General features: G+C 37.4%; 1 pseudogene; it reads right to left on the reverse strand.

Moving 5' to 3' along the window:
* Positions 1-2,664: 2,664 nt before the first annotated feature.
* Positions 2,665-3,422, reverse strand: LOC105719967 (fatty acyl-CoA reductase 1-like; annotated as a pseudogene).
* Positions 3,423-16,490: the final 13,068 nt, after the last annotated feature.

Below are 16,490 nucleotides of genomic sequence, written 5' to 3' on the forward strand. Positions count from 1 at the left end.
GGAAAAATACTACAAGAATCAAATGAAAATCTGTGATCAAAAATTTCTTTACCGTTAAAAGTGCACAATTGGCTGGAATAGATATTAGTTGTGTGACATGTTATAGACAAGTCTGAGAAGTAAATCCTTTCGTCCAATAAAAGAAAATAAAATTATTCTAAGGAATAATATTATTTGTTTTTTCTGTGTGTATTCTTCATCTTCAGCAGTGTGTTTTTCTAATGATCATAACACAAGTGTTTGCAATTAAAAAATAAATGTTGCCCTAAAAATAATACCTACTGGGTATTTTTTTTATGCTAGATATCTTTCTAATTATTTTGCACGCGTCTACTTATTCAGCCTTCAAATTACCAATAGTAATTACTCCAATTAAAAATGATAATTTTAAATTTGCAGATGGTAAAATGAGGCAGAGAGCACAAGTAATTCACCTCATTTTAGAAATGGTAAATATCCGAGCTATGATTGGAAGTCAAGCAGGACATGTCAGACACTAGATGCTTAACCACTATTGTGTACTACCGTGTTACAAATAATTAAGTATAAAAAATAAGTAAATAATTTTTATATAATGTTTTTCTATTAGTTGAGAAAGTTGACTAGATGTCTTGACATCAACAGGCAGAGAAAAACGACTATAGATAAAAGTAGCATTTAACTTTATGTCTCTAAGACTCACATAAAATTATCAATGCTTTTCAAATAGTGGCAGAAAAATTATAATTAAACACTGAAGATTCAACTGTATTTTTAAAAAATTCTTAAAGACATAAAGCAATGTTAAAATGTTACTCTCTTTAAACTTAATCATCATGTGAAGAAATAGCTAACTCAAGCCCACTTCATTAGATCAGCTCTGCCAAGAAAAAAACTGAGAAACTATCTACATGGCTTTGGACTATGGGATTCAATTAAATTTTTTCTATCCTAAAAAGACTGGTCTCACATAGCCTCATTTTTTTACTGCCTCCATTACATTCTACATGTAAACTATGTATTAACTTTTAGTTTTTCTAGTGTAAAAAAAAAATCTAGAGTTAAACATTTAGACATTTTTTTTTTTTTTTGAGCTGGAGTCTCACTCTGTCACCCAGGCTGAACTGCAATGGCATGATCTTGGCTCACTGCAACCTCTGCCTCCTGGGTTCAAGTAATTCTCCTACCTCAGCCTTCTGAGTAGCTGGGATTATGGGCACATGCCACCATGCCTGGCTAATTTTTGCATTTTTAGTAAAGACAGGGTTTCACCATGTTGGCCAGGATGGTCTCCATCTCTTACCTAATGATCCACCCTCTTCAAACTCCCAAAGTGCTAGGATTACAGGCATGAGCCACTGTGCCTGGCCAGGAAAAAAATTTTAAAGACATCAGCTTCTGGTTCAAAATTAAATAAACTAAATAACTTATTTTTAATGCAAAGCCTAATTATAAATTAGGAACTAACAAAAGAAGGGCCAAAGTTTTATTATCAAGATTTGAAAATATTAGAATGATGAAATTGTGTAGCTCTTTACAGTGTACAGAATACTTTCTTATAAATTGTCTCATTTTGTTTAATTATTACAACAACATTATAGAGATCATCCAAGGACATTTCAAAAATGACAATGGTCATCATAAAACGTGGAACAATAGAAAACCAAATTCTATAAAACCTAAGAAAGGGCTGTGCACGGTGGCTCACACCTGTAATCCCAGCCCTTTGGGAGGCTGAGGCGGGTGGATCACCTGAGGTCAGGAGTTTGAGACCAGCCTGACCAATATGATGAAACCCCGTCTCTACTGAAAATGCAAAAATTAGCTGGGTGTGGTGTCATGAGCCTGTAATCTCAGCTACTCGAGAGGCTGAGACAGGAGAATTGCTTGAACTGGGGAGTCGGAGGTTGTGGTGAGCAGAGATTGTACCATTACACTCCAGCCTGGGCAACAAGAGAGGAACTCCATCTCAGAAAACAAACAAACAAACAAAAACAATCAAACAAACACCTAGGAGAGTCCTGCTCCAAAGCAGAATTAAGAAAATGTGGATTTTTATATTCAGGTACCAACTATAGCAAAATAAACTTTTAATTTTGTAGATTTATATTTTTTATGTACTCCATATTTTTTCCTCTTGTAGTTACAATGGTGCTACAAATGGCTAACCATGCTGTTACTATGGAAATAACAGTGCATGTCTCTGCATCAGTAAATAATCAAATATCTACCATCTTACCTAGTATTACTGTCCAAATAAGTGTCTTCCATTGCACTGAACATTAGAATTAGAAATTCTTTATATGTTAAGGCATAGTTTAATTAATATGTTCCAGAATTGTACAGTTATACTGGTCAGTGTTCCTATTTCCCCACTCCTGTCCCCATCCCACCCCTTTTTTCTGGGGCTCAATATATTAAGTCATGGTTTTGGTGGCTATTGTAGATTTGAGCTGGCATAACACAGTGTGTTCACTAGGTCTTATGAGCATAAACATTAAAATGTTACATAAAATATATTATAATTTACTTCACACTCTGATCTAAGATGGTTTAATGTCTTGACAAAAGGTGAGATGACTTAAGTATATTTTATATTTTGTGCATTTAGACCACCATATGTATAGATGTTCTAATGCTGAATGCTAATGCATTGTTGAAAGCGTACATTGTTCAAAATCTCCTTTACCTGCCACAAAAGAGATCACTTGGTCCATTAAAGTTATCAATCCATCCTGTCAAAGGTTCTTTCCAAGTTGCACCAACAATCAATGGCCTTGCAATTGCCACATTTAGCTTTGCTCCTTCTTGTTGTACAACATATTCTGCCAATGCTTTTGTGTATATGTATGTATTAGGTCTGTCTCCTATCAATTTCGGCATGATATTATTTACTAGGCCGTCATCCATCCACTCTAAAGAATCAATAAGCTTCTTGGGACCCACAAGTGGTAGATAGACTACTTCATCAATAGGCTTTCGATTACAGTAGGCGTGCTGTTGATACATGCGTGAACACTTCCGGATTCTTCATTTGTTATGCAAGGAGAATAAGCTGTCATATTGCAATCATATTTAATTGAACAGTGTCTCTTAAATTTTTATAAGCCTTACTGTAGCTACACAGTGAAATATAATATTGATAGAAGCTACAATGACCTCTTTATCTTCTTCAGTGAGAGCCTGTTTAGGTTGGGTGAGTTCGCTGTTGATTGCTATAATTTTCTATCTAAAAGCTGGATTTTCATCTCTCAGTCTGTCAAAGAGCTTGACACCACTTGCTTTTGTGGTGTCTGTCCAGCTTTCTGCTTCATTGAAACATATACTGAATTCACCTTAGGACAAGACCTCAGCCACTTTTCCAGAAGCACCTTCCCTAGAAAACCAGTAGCTCCTGTGAGGAGGACATTCTTGCCTTCATAGTGTTCTGGAATTGAAGCCATTTTGATCTTTCTGTATAAACTTTGGCTCCCAGGCTTAAGATCCAGATCCGATTGAGAAGAGCATCCAGCATGGATACTCTTTAAGGAAATCTTCACTGATTCACTCTACACCACTCAGATTACTTCTTTGCTTTGAGTTACCCCAGCAGTTAGGTATTCTGTTATAATTAGCCACCTCTATGCAGCCTTCCACCCCAGGAGGTGGCCTCAGGCTCTGCAGCTGCAAACCAGGCCTCACCATACGTCCCCCTCACAGTCCCAGTCTTGTGGAGGGCAGCAGCAGGTCCCTGATTAATATCTTAATGAGGTTCAGTGAAATTCTAGGGAGAAATATTTTCTTATTTTCACATTTGATTTTAATTTATTGACATAAATTTTCCTACTTTTGTTGCAGCTTTTTCAATCCTTTAGTTCGATGAGTGAGAGAGAGTGTTACAACTCCTTTACTTACCCCCGTCATTCCCCTCTGATGGTGAGCTTTGGGTTCTTGTCCCACAAACAAGAAGAATAAGGTGCATGGACAACAGAGAGTGAGTAAGGCACAGTAAGATTTATTAAGTGACAGAAAAGCTCTCAGCAAACAGAGGGGGCCCCAAAACTGGTTGCCAGCTATGAAGCTGCCTCTGAGGATTTTATGAACTGGGAAGGGAGGAATGTGCTGACTGGTTTGCAGACCATCTTAGATAAAGCACCACTCAGAAAGAGGTTTGATAGTGCAAATAAGCAATTGGAGGCAGAGGTGAAAGCTTGGCCTGGCACTTTGGCCAGAGACCAATCAGGGGCTGAAGAGATGATTAACTCTATGTAAATGAAGATAGCTAGTGGCCAATCACAGAAATGTAGGAATATATAAAATAGGTGAAAAGAGATTAAGACATACCAAGGAGAGAGAAATGGGTCCACAAAAGGAGTGTAATTTGTTCATCTGTGCTCATTTCCATTCAAGGATGCAAGCTGTTTCTTATTTGAGCCCTTAGTTTGATTTTCAAGCTGTTCTTTTTTTAAAGGAGTTTTACCAAGGGCCCACCCTAACTGCCTGCCTGACCCATTTCTTCCTCCCTTCTCATTCTCTCTTCAGGAATGGAGATCCTAACTGCTGTTAAGGTGGTGAGGCAATGATCCTTCTGGCTGTTTCTTGCTGGAGAGGGATACTGTGTGGGGAATAGCAGCTAGGGTTCTTACTGGGTCCAGTCTAAGCATCCTCAGAAGAAAGGTGCATTCATACATGTTTCCATTTGCATTACCATTTAGAGCTTGATAGCCTCTAGGTGAGAAGAAATAATTTGAGTTATAGCTTTGGTATAAAAGGCATGAGCATGAACACAAGATGTACAAGGAAAAAAAGATCTTAATAAAGGAGCTAAGCAGGTCCAAATATAAGATCAGAACCCTTAAGAAGGGATTGTAGCCAACCGCAACTGGGACCAGAGCCCAAATTTTCTCTCAATCTGTTAATAATTCTAATTTTGTCCTTAAGCACCTGTAAGTTTTCTTCTACCTGACTGGAAGTATTGATCCAGAAATAGCATGTCTCATTTAAGATTACACAGGCACCTCCTACTTTGATTGTAAGGACATTGAGAGTTCACCTATTTTGCATTTCCACAGAAGCTAGACAATTTGTGGATTGTTGTTGGACCTCTATTTCTTCTAATGTTGCCTCTTATCCTTCTTGCATCATAATAGAATTAAGTACTGATCTTTCAAAAAGAGGAATACTGGGAACCTGATTAGGCCTCTGCCTATAGAATTCCCCATACATGGTTTTACTAATATAGGATTGTCATGGGCATGTCCTCCTTAGTACTCTCTCTCTCTGTTAAATCTCCATTTGATAGAATAGAGATAAGTGATCTCCTTGTTCAGTGTGCACTAGAGAATGCACTCTCCAGAAAAACACCGAGACTGGAATTTCACCAGATGATACTGCCATGTCAACTGGGTTTAAAAATAATAGGTCACAGACCACTGCCACCACTATGGTGCATGTTCCCCTACAGTGTTTGGGGAGGATTAAGTGTAGCCAGGAGCCACAGAGAAAGTAAAGCCCCATTTCTTGAAGGAATAGTTCTAAGTTGTGGTTTGTGAGGGTTCCAGATAGATTTAGTCTAGGCCTTGTAAGGTCGTTCCCCTTACATTGAATGGGGGCATTTTTAAGACAGGGATATCCATACTCAGTATAGTCACTGCACCATTTGAAATTTTACATGCTAGGTGGAAATCATCTTTTTTGCAGATGAAGTTTTGAAAGATCAGAGACACAATATGTATTGGCCAATATCTTAGATAACCCTCCTAACATGGGCTATTGGTCCTCAAGTTCCCTTTTGACTTGCTGATTTGTAGGTCACTACCATTATCAAATATCATACAAAGGCATGTTTGGAAAGATGCATGAGTTATTTATTACCTGATAATGATGGTGGCAAGAGGTGATATCTCTGGCCAGGGATAACTATTCCCATTCTGCATTTGAATCAGGAGATTTGGTTATATTTTTTGACTGTTTTTTTTTTTGAGATGGAGTCTCACTCTGTTGCCAAGCTAAAGTGCAGTGGCATGATCTCGGCTCACTGTAACCTCCACCTCCTTGGTTCAAGCAATTCTCCTGCCTCAGCCTCCCAAGTAGCTGGGACTACAGGCACGTGCCACCACACCTGGCTAACTTTTTGTATTTTAGTAAAGATGGGGTTTCACTATGTTGACCAGGATGGTCTTGATCTCCTGACCTCTTGATCTGCCTGCCTCAGCCTCCCAAAGTGCTGGGATTACAGGCATGAGCCACTGTGTCCAGCCAGATATTTTGACTTTTTAACAGGATTCATCCAGCTGGTGTGAGATGATATTTCATTGTGGTTTTCATTTGAATTTCTCTAATGATCAGAGATGTTGAGCTTGTTTTTATATGATTGCTGGTCATATGTATGTCTTCCTTTGAGAAGTGTCTGTTTATGTTCTTTGCCCACTTTTTATTGGGCTTTTTTTTTCTTGTATATTTGTTTAAGTTGCTCATAGATGCTAGATATTGGACCTTTATCAGATGCATAGTTTGTAAAAATTTTCTTCCTTTCTGCTTGCTCTGTTGATAGTTTCTTTTGTTGTGTAGAAGCTCTTTAATTTAGTTAGATCCCATGTGTCAATTTTTGCTTTCGTTTCTTTTGCTGCAATTGCTTTTGGTATTTTCATCATGAAACATTTGCTCATGTCCTGAATGGTATTGCCTAGGTTGTCTTCCAGGGTTTCTATAGTTTTTGGTTTTATGTTTAAATTTTTAATCCATTTTGAGTTAATTTTTAGGTGGTGTAAGGAAGGGGTCCAGTTTCAATTTTTTGCATATGGCTAGCTAGTTATCCCAGCACCATTTATTTAATAGGGAAACATTTCCTGAATAGGAAAACTTTTCCCATTGCTTGTTTTTGTCAGGTTTGTCAAAGATCAGATAGTTGTAGGTGTTGAGTCTTATTTCTGGGTTTCCTATCTGTTTTAGTCTATGTGTCTGTCTTTGTACCAGTACCATGCTGTTTTGGTTACTGTAGTAGCCCTGTAGTATAGTTTGAAGTTGGGTAGCATGATGCCTCTAGCTTTATTCTTTTTGCTTAGAATTGCCTTGGCTATTTGGGCTTTTAAAAAAATTTTTGGTTGCATGTGAATTTTAAAATAGTTTTTTTCTAGTTCAGTGTCATTCACAGAAATTTTGTGGTAAAACAATTTTGTACAATATTTCTTAAAATTCCATTTGTAGGAAGGCGTTGATATATAAGACTTACAGATACTTACTTGCTTTGTTATTGGTACAATCATTTTTGATAACATGTTGAGGACAATAAAGCAGCAGCCTTATTCTAAATTTGAGGAAAAATGGAAATAATCAGAATTATTATGTCTTTTTACAAATGACTTTATTGATATGTGATTTTTAAACAAAATGATGTACATATTTAATGTATAAAACTTGATGAGTTTGGAGGCAAGTCTATGCCTGAGAAGTTATCATAATCCATGCTGAATATATCCTTCACTTCAAAAAGTTTTCTGTCTCTCTTTATTCATTATTATGTTTTGTGATGAGAACACTACATGAGAACTATTATTCAAATGTTAAATATACTATACAGTATTTCTAAATAGTCTATACAGTAGATCTCTAAGACATTCACCTTGATAAATTATCTTTTTAAAGGAAAAATACTGTATTAGTCTTTTCTCACATTGCTAATAAAAACATACCTGAGACAGAGTAATTCATAAGGAAAAGAAGTTTAGTGGACTCACAGTTCCACATGACTGGGGAGACCTCACAATCATGATAAAGGTGAAGAGGGAGCAAAAGCATACCTTACATGGCAGCAGGCAAGGTAATATTTGCAGATAAATTGGCCTTTATAAAGTTATCAGATTGCAGGAGACTTATTCAATATCATAAAAATGGAATGAGAAAAATCTGCCCCCATGATTTAATTACTTCTCATTGAGTCCCTCCCGTGAAACACGGGGACTTTTGGAAGCTAAAATTCAAGATGAGATTTGAGTGGGGACACAGGCAAACTATAGCAAGTACCATATTAACTTTTTAAAATGTAAGTTCTTTCTAATTTCATTGCATTCTTTTTAAATAAATAAGATAGTTATATTTAAAACATAAGAATCATAAAAAGCAAGGAACATATTTATATGAAATCCATATTTCTTTCTCAGTATGTTATACATATTAAAATATATTAGAAATCATAGCTATCATTTTATAAAGTGGAAATTAATGTAATAAGATCATTTAAATTTTATATTAGTAGAGACTTATGTCTTTATGAAATTCAGAAAGTTCACAACTCTATTATAATGTATTTTTCTCAATTAAGAAATTTGGTAAATATAAGAATATTGTAATATTTTATAGCATTGTATAGATTAGCAGAAATTAAGATTTCAAGTTATATAAGAAAAGTACTAGTATTTGTGGTTTGGAAAATGTACCATAAACTTAAAAACCAAAATGAATATATTCAGTGCTACCTTAAATTTTTTTCTATTTTATGGTTATCTGTTTTTGTTTAATTTTGCAAAATTCAGTATTACTCCATTTATGGAAGTAATTTTTTTTCTTAAGTAGCACCTAAGTAGCAAAATTTAATATTTATGTACGTTAAAAAAGAGATTGTCAAATATCATCAGCTGTAAGACAAATAGAAATTTTCTTTTTGTAAGCAATTAAATTGACATAAGGACATGCACACAAAGACAAGCACTTCTATTCAAAGCATGCTTTCTTACTAATAGTTAATGGCTTAAATAACTGAAAAAAATATTTCAAAAACTTTTTTCATTTGAAACCTTTCTGAATATTAAATTTGTTTTGTTTTATTCATTGTACTTTTTACTTAACTTTCTCTGTTCTAAGAAGTTATAAAGCACTTAATATTTTTTCAATAGAGGTCATTATCATGCAGCACCTCAGGAGGTAAGAAAAGTAATTCATACATTTCTTATACAAACAGACTCTTCAGAGACCTCCCACGGATACAGCCCAGTTAAAGTATGTTTAATTTCTTCCTCAGGTGATTTTAGCAGGAAACAATTTCATCTTTACAAAGAGCTAGCAAAGCCATATCTGCAATTTAAAAATAAATTTACAAATATAATCTTACATTGCTCTACATGGCCCTTTGTGCATTTTAATTTCAAAATCTTCATGGATAAAGTAAACATTATTGCAAATATATTTTAGCACAGTAATCCTGTATGTATTAAGCAATTCCAAATAATATCAGATATTCTAAACAAGTAACTTCTCAGCTGTACATTTAGAAATATTTCATTGTAAATACTTTACATTGCAATCACTACTATTACTATTATGACTGCTACTATTTAAAAACACACACATTTTGTATTTTTAGCATTTACCATCTTCCAAGCACTATTTAAATGTTTATATGTATTATATGTATCATTTGGTTTTTTAAAAATCCTTTCTCTGCAAACTTTTGGGAAATTTGTCTATGTCCCAAATCGTCAGTTTCATGATGGTGTATCCTGTTGCAAGACAGTTTTCAATCGTGTATGTTCCTAATAATGCCCTTTCTACTATTCACATTCTTTAGTAAGATTTTTTTAAAATTTATTTTTAAATTATTTTCTTACCTTTATTTTCTGTTATTTGAAATTTGGACTTCATGAGTTCACTTCATTATAATCACACTTTTCAGATTTCTAGCAGTTGAATCAGCAAAGAGGACTGAAAGAGTTCCACTTTTACTTCTAGAATTTCACTCAATTCCCCTCACCAGAAAGTTTTCTGGGCTCTGCTTTGATTCTACCTTTTCAGAATCCTTCTGATTCATTCTTTCTGAACAATTCACCTCTAATCATCTGATTGGTTAAGATAGAATTAGTCACTGACTTATGAGGAATGGGAATGAGAAATGGAGAAATAACTGCTTCTTAATAATTTCACCTAACTCTGGGAAAAACAAACAAACAAATAAACAAAAAAACTGATTTTTTTCTTTTACATTCAATGATATTACCCCGATTTCTGATAATGGTGTTCTGCCAATCAGTTTGCTTCTTGATATTTCTGTGCTAAATTGATTAACGCTATTCATTTGCTTTTTACTTTCTCTAAGTGTGTCACAGTTTTGTCCCATTTTTGTGCTGTTCTGACAAATTTAGTTGAATTTTTGAAGAGAGAAGAGATATATTCAGTTTACGTTTAAGTGATTCTCTATACTCTTTTTTATTTAGAGTTGGTCAATCATGCATCTGTAATGTCCTAAAAATATAAAAATTGCATAGTCACGTTCTATTAGCATTATTACTCTTAGAGTCTAATGATGGTCAGCAAAACAAGTTTTGTTTCTGTTGTTGCATGTTTGTTTTCTTGTTTTGCTTTGTTTGATTTTGTTTTGCTCTTATTCTCTATTTAGTCACCATCATTTATTGAGGCTGCTGCTAATTCTTATCTGTACATTCAATGTCCACAAAGTAAATACTCTCTTCTGTGTGTGTGTGTGTGTGTGTGTGTGTGTGTGTGTGTGTGTATCTTCTGTTGGTTATGTCTCTCTAGAGAACCCTGACAAATACAGTACGAGGAGTGGTTCTAGAGGAACAGAATATTAAGGATGAAGTTCTTTTGTTGGTTTTGGGGTTTTTGGAGGTGTCTGCCTAGTATAATTAGACCAAAAAATGCTAAGGACTCTACCCCTAATAGTATGAAAACACTGATTTTCCTTGATATGAACTGTTTAGAGTTATGCAAAATAAATGCATTTGACACCCCCTATTCACTGCTCTTGAGAGGCAAGGAGTTTAGTGACCTTTGACTATATGTGGAGAACAAATGAACATAATGAAGTTGGTTGGTTGCTCCTAAGTTCACTGGACAAATTGATAAAGAAAAAGGATGAACTCAGGAATTATAATTCCCAGCTTCAGAAGCAGATACTGAGCTTCAAATCTGCTAAGATTGCCCTGAGTGAGCATCATAGCTCCTATAGAGAAAGAGTTAAAATTGTAGAAAATCAGACACAAGCTCTTATCATGCAAACGGCTGACCTACAACAAAAAGCGTACGTACAGCTGCACTAGGCGTCTACTATTAAAGTGAGGGCATTGATTGGGAAAAAAATGAGACCCTGCTACTTGGAATGGGGATGTGTGGGAGGACCCTGATGAAGCTGGGGACACTGAGATAATCTCAGAAGAAGCAGCTTTTGCATCCCCAGTAGTGGCAATATCCCCTCTCCAACCCATGCTGCTGTAAAACTTTCCATTTTTGTCTGAGAAGATAAACCCTATGCTGCCTGAGGCAACAGTGATGGTATTCCCTGAGGCAGTTGCCAGGCAAGATAATGTTGATTCCCTTCAGGAGCCACCCCCAATACCCCTGTTGGCTTCTCGAACTTTAACTAAAATCCCAGCTGGCCCCTAGAGGTGAGATTCAGAGTGTGACCCATGACGAGGTGTGCTATACTCAAAAAGAACTGCTTGAGTTTTCTAATTTATATAAACAGAAATCTGGAGAACAGTCTTGGGAATGGATATTAAGGGTGTGGGATAATGGTGGAAGGAATATCAAGTTGGATGAGGCTGAATTTATTGATTTGGGCTCACTAAGTAGGGATTCTGCATTTAATGTTGAAGCTCGGGGACTTAAAAAAGGTTCTAATAGTTTATGTGCTTGGTTAGCTGAAATATGGATTAAAAGATGGCCCAGTGTGAGCAAGCTGGAAATACCTGATCTCCCTTGATTTAATGTAGAGGAAGAGATTTAAAGGCTTAGGGAGATTGGGATGGTGGAGTGGATTAGTCACTTTAGACCTACTCATTCCAGCTGGGAAGGTCGGGAAGACATACCCTTGACCAATGCTTCACAAAATAGTTTTGTGAGGGCAGTACCTGCAACTTTGAAGAGCCCTGTAATTTCTTTTCTCTGTATGTCAGATCTAACAGTGGAACTGTAGTCACTCAACTGCAAAATTTAAATACAATGGGAATAATTGGATCCCAAGGTGGCAGAGGCCAAGTGCTGGCACTCAACCATCAAAGGCAATGTGGGCATAGCTACTGTAATGGGCAGCAGAGGCAAAGCAGCAATGAGAGTAATCTGTGTCATGCCAAACTCTGGCATTGGCTAATTAATCATAGTGTTCCTAGAAGTAAAATTGATAGGATACCTACTGCATTCCTACTTAATTTATATAAGCAGAAAACTTCCACGTCAAATGGAAAGAATACTAATTTGAATTATAAAAACAGAATCATGCTCCCTCAATTTCCAGACTTTATTCAGTTTATAGACCCAGAACCCCCTGAATGAAGGGAAGGCCAGGTCCCCTTGAGGAAGGACCCTATCATACTACTGACAGTTTGTGCTGTTAATCTTTCCCTCATTCTTCCCCAAGAAGACTTTTGGCCTTTTACCAGGGTAACTGTTCATTAGAGAAAGGGCAATGATCAGACATTTTTGGGACAACTAGACATTGGCTATGAGCTGACATTGATTCTGGAGGACCCAAAACATCATTGTGGTCCTCCAGTTAAAGCAGGGGCTTATGAACGTCATGTAATTAATGAAGTTTTAGCTCATGTCTGACTTACAGTGGGTCCAGTGGGTCCCCAGACTTATCCTTTGGTCATTTCCCTAATGTCAGAATGCATAATTGGCATAGACATGCTTAGAAGCTAGCAGAACCCCCAGACTGGCTTCCTGACTGGTGGGGTGAAGATTATTATGGTGAGACAGGCCAAATGGAAGCCACTAGAGATGCTTCTACTTAGAAGAATTGTAAATCAAAAGCAATATTGCATCCCTACAGGGATTGCAGAGATTAGTGCCACCATCGAGAACTTGAAAGACACAGGGGTGATGATTTCCACCACAGCCAAATTCAATGCTCCCATTTGGCCTGTGCAGAAGACAGACGGATCTTGGAGGATGACAGTGAATTATTGTAAGCTTAACCAAGTGATGACTCCAATTGCACCTGCTGTACAAGATGTGGTTTCATTGCTTGAACAAATTAACATATCTCCTGGTACCGGGTATGCAGCCAGTGACTTGGCAAATGCCTTTTTATCCATTTCTATCTGTAAGGCCCACCAGAAGTAATTTACTTTTGGCTAGCAAGGGCAGCAATATACCTTTACTGTCCTTCCTCAGGGGTATATAAAATCTCTATCCTTGTGTCACAATTTTATAAGGAGAGACCTTGATCACTTTTCACCTCCACAAGATATCACATTGGCCTATTACATTGATGACATTATGCTGATTGGATCCAGTGAGCAGGAGATAGCAAACACTGTGGACTTATTGGTGATATATTTGTGTGCTAAATAAATCGGACTAAAATTCAGGGACCTTCTAAGCCGTACAGCAAAATTTCTAGGGGTCCGGTGGTGTGGGGCCTGTCAACACATTCCTTCTAAGGTGAAAGGTACATTTCTGCATTTGGCCCCTCTCACAACCAAGAAAGAGACACAATGCTTAGTGGGCCTATTTCTATTTTAAAGGCAACACATTCCTTATTTGGGTGTGTTACTCTGGCCCGTTTATTGAATGACCTGAAAGGCTGCCAGTTTTGAATGATGTCCAGAACAGGAAAAGGCTCCACAACAGGTCTAGGCTGCTGTGCAAGCTGCTCTGCCACTTGGCCATATGACCCAGCAGATCCAATGGTGCTTGAGGTGTCAGTGGCAGATAAGGATGCTGTTTGGAGCCTTTGACAGGCTTCCATGGGTGAACCACAGTGGAGGTCTTTAAGATTTAGCAGAAAGCTCCTGCCATCTTCTGCAGATAACTACCCTCCTTTTTAGAGACAGCTCTTGGCCCATTACTGGGCTTTGGTGGAAACTGAAGGTTTGACTATGGGTCATCAAGTCACCATGTGACGTGAACCGCCTCTCATGAACTGGGTGCTTTATGATCCATCTAGCCATAAAGTGGATAGTGCACAGCAGCATTCCATCATCAAATGGAAGTGGTATATAATTGACCGGGCTTGAGCAGGTACTGAAGACACAAGTTACATGAAGAAGTGGCTCAAATGCCCATAGTCTCCACTTTTGCCACCCTGCCTTCTCTCTTCCAGCTTGCACCAATGGCCTCATGGGGAGTTCTCTATGATCAGTTGACAGAGTAAGAGATTAGGGCCTGGTTAACGGATGGTTCTGCATGATATGTAGGCACCACCTGAAAGTGGAGCGCTATAGCTCTGCAGCAACTTTCTAGGACATCCCTGAAGGACAGTGGTGACGGGAAATCTTCCTAGTGGGCAGAATTTTGAGCAGTGCACCTAGTTTTGCACTTTGCATGGAAGGAGAAATGGACAGATGTGTGATTATATACTGATTCCTGGGCTGTAGCCAATGGTTTGGTGGGATGGTCAAGGACTTGGAAGAAGCATGATTAGAAAATTGGTGACAAAGAAATTTGGGGAAGAGATATATGCTGGACCTCTCTGAGTGGTCAAAAAGTGTGAATATATTTGTATCCCATGTGAGTGCTCACCAATGAGTGACCTCACCAGAGGAGGGTTTTAATTATCAAGTGGATAGGACAACTGTTCTGTGGACACCACTCAGCTACCCCTCTCATCATCCAATGGTCCCATAAACAAAGTGACATGGTGGCAGTGATGGAGGTTATGCATGAGCTCAGCGTGGACTTCCACTCACCAATGCTGACCTAGCAATGGCCACTGCTGAGTGCCTAATTTGCCAGTAGCAGAGTCCAACACTGAGCCCTCAATCTGGCACAATTCTTTGGAGTGATCAGCCAGCTACCTGGTGGCTGGTTGATTATATTGAACATCTTCTATCATGGAAAGGGCAGAGGTTTATCCTCACTGGAATAAGCACTTACTCTGGATATGGGTTTGCCTATCCTGCACACATTGTTTCTGCCAAGATTGCCATATGTGGACTCACAGAATGCCTAATCCACCATCATGAAATTCCACACAGCATTGCCTCTCACCAAGGCATCCAGCTAAAGAAATGTGGTGGTGAATTCATGCTCATGGAATTCACTGGTCTTACCATGTTCCCTATCATCCTGAAGTGGCTGGATTGATAGAATGGTGGAATGAGTGATGAAATCTTCCAGTTAAAATGCTGTGAACATTGTTGAAATGACAACAAAGAACTTAAAAATTACATAAACTTGATAAATCAGCAGCAGAGTCTGGGAAGATTGACTCCAATTTTGAAAGTTCTACTGCAAGTAAAATGCTGTGATAAAAGCACACATGCTACAGGTAATTCTTTAGTGAAAGAAAGAGCCAATTAAGGAGGCAAACTTCATTGTCATCTTATTTTAAGAAATTGTCATAGCCACCACAACCTTCAGCCACCACCATCCTGATCAGTCAGCAGTCATCAACATCAACAAAAAGATTATTACTTACTAAAGCCTCAGATGATTTTAGCATTTTTTAGCAATAAAGTATTTTTAATCAAGATATATACATTGTTTCATTTAGACATAATATAATGCTATTGTGCAGCTAATAGATTACTAAGTGTAAACATCCCTTTTATATGCACCAGGAAACCAAAAATTTTATGTGATTTGCTTTATTACAGTAATTGCCTTATTGAGGTGGTCTGGAGACAAACTCAGAATATCTCTAAGGTATATCCAATGTCCTGTACACACCTCCTTTTCTGTCTACTTACAAGATCTGAAAGAAAAGTTTTTCAAAATCTTTATATCTTTATATATACATACATACATATATATATATATATATTTTTTTTTTTTTTTTTGAGTGAGAGTCTCGCTTTGTTGCCCAGGCTGGAGTGCAGTAGTGCGATCTCAGCTCACTGCAACCTCTGCCTCTGGGTTCAAGCAATTCTCCTGCCTCAGCCTCCTGAGTAGCTGAGATTACAGGTGCACATGACCACACCCAGCTATTTTGTATTTTTAGTAGAGATGGGGTTTCACCATGTTGGCCAGGCTGGTCTTGAACCATTGACCTCAAGAGATCCACCCACCATGGCCTCCCAAAGTGCTGGAATTACAGGCATGAGCCACAGCACCCAGCCTCTATAATTTTAATGATTTGGGATTTTTGACTTCTTAAACATGAGAGAAAATAGATGATTCATTTTGCTGTCATCATTTGTATATCATCCTTTGAGATTTTTAGTTTTATTGTGATGTAAAGAAAGTATTAAACCAAATAAAATTCTGTCTTTTTACCAAGGAGGGAGTATTTTTAAGTAGCAACTAAATTCATATCAATGCAAAACACTGTAGTAGGTTGAATAGTGTCTCTTCAAAATTCATATTTTCCTGAAACTTCAGAATGTGACCTTATTGGAACATAGGGTCTTTGCAGATGTAGTTAGTTAAAGGTCTCATGATGGAATCATCCTGGATTTGGGTTTGATCCTAAGTCTAATGACTGTATCCTTATAAGAATAGTTAAGTATATAGTGAGACTTAAAGATAAAGCAAGACCAAGTGAAGATGGAGGCAGAGATTGGAGTTGTACTGCCGCAAATCACAGAACACTAGGGACCACCAGAAAATAGATAGAGAAACAGGATTCTCCCTTAGAGCCT

This window comes from Aotus nancymaae, unplaced genomic scaffold (assembly GCF_030222135.1).
Source record: "Aotus nancymaae isolate 86718 unplaced genomic scaffold, 86718_ANA_hifiasm-v0.15.2.pri h1tg000048l, whole genome shotgun sequence".
NCBI classification, from domain to species: domain Eukaryota; kingdom Metazoa; phylum Chordata; class Mammalia; order Primates; family Aotidae; genus Aotus; species Aotus nancymaae.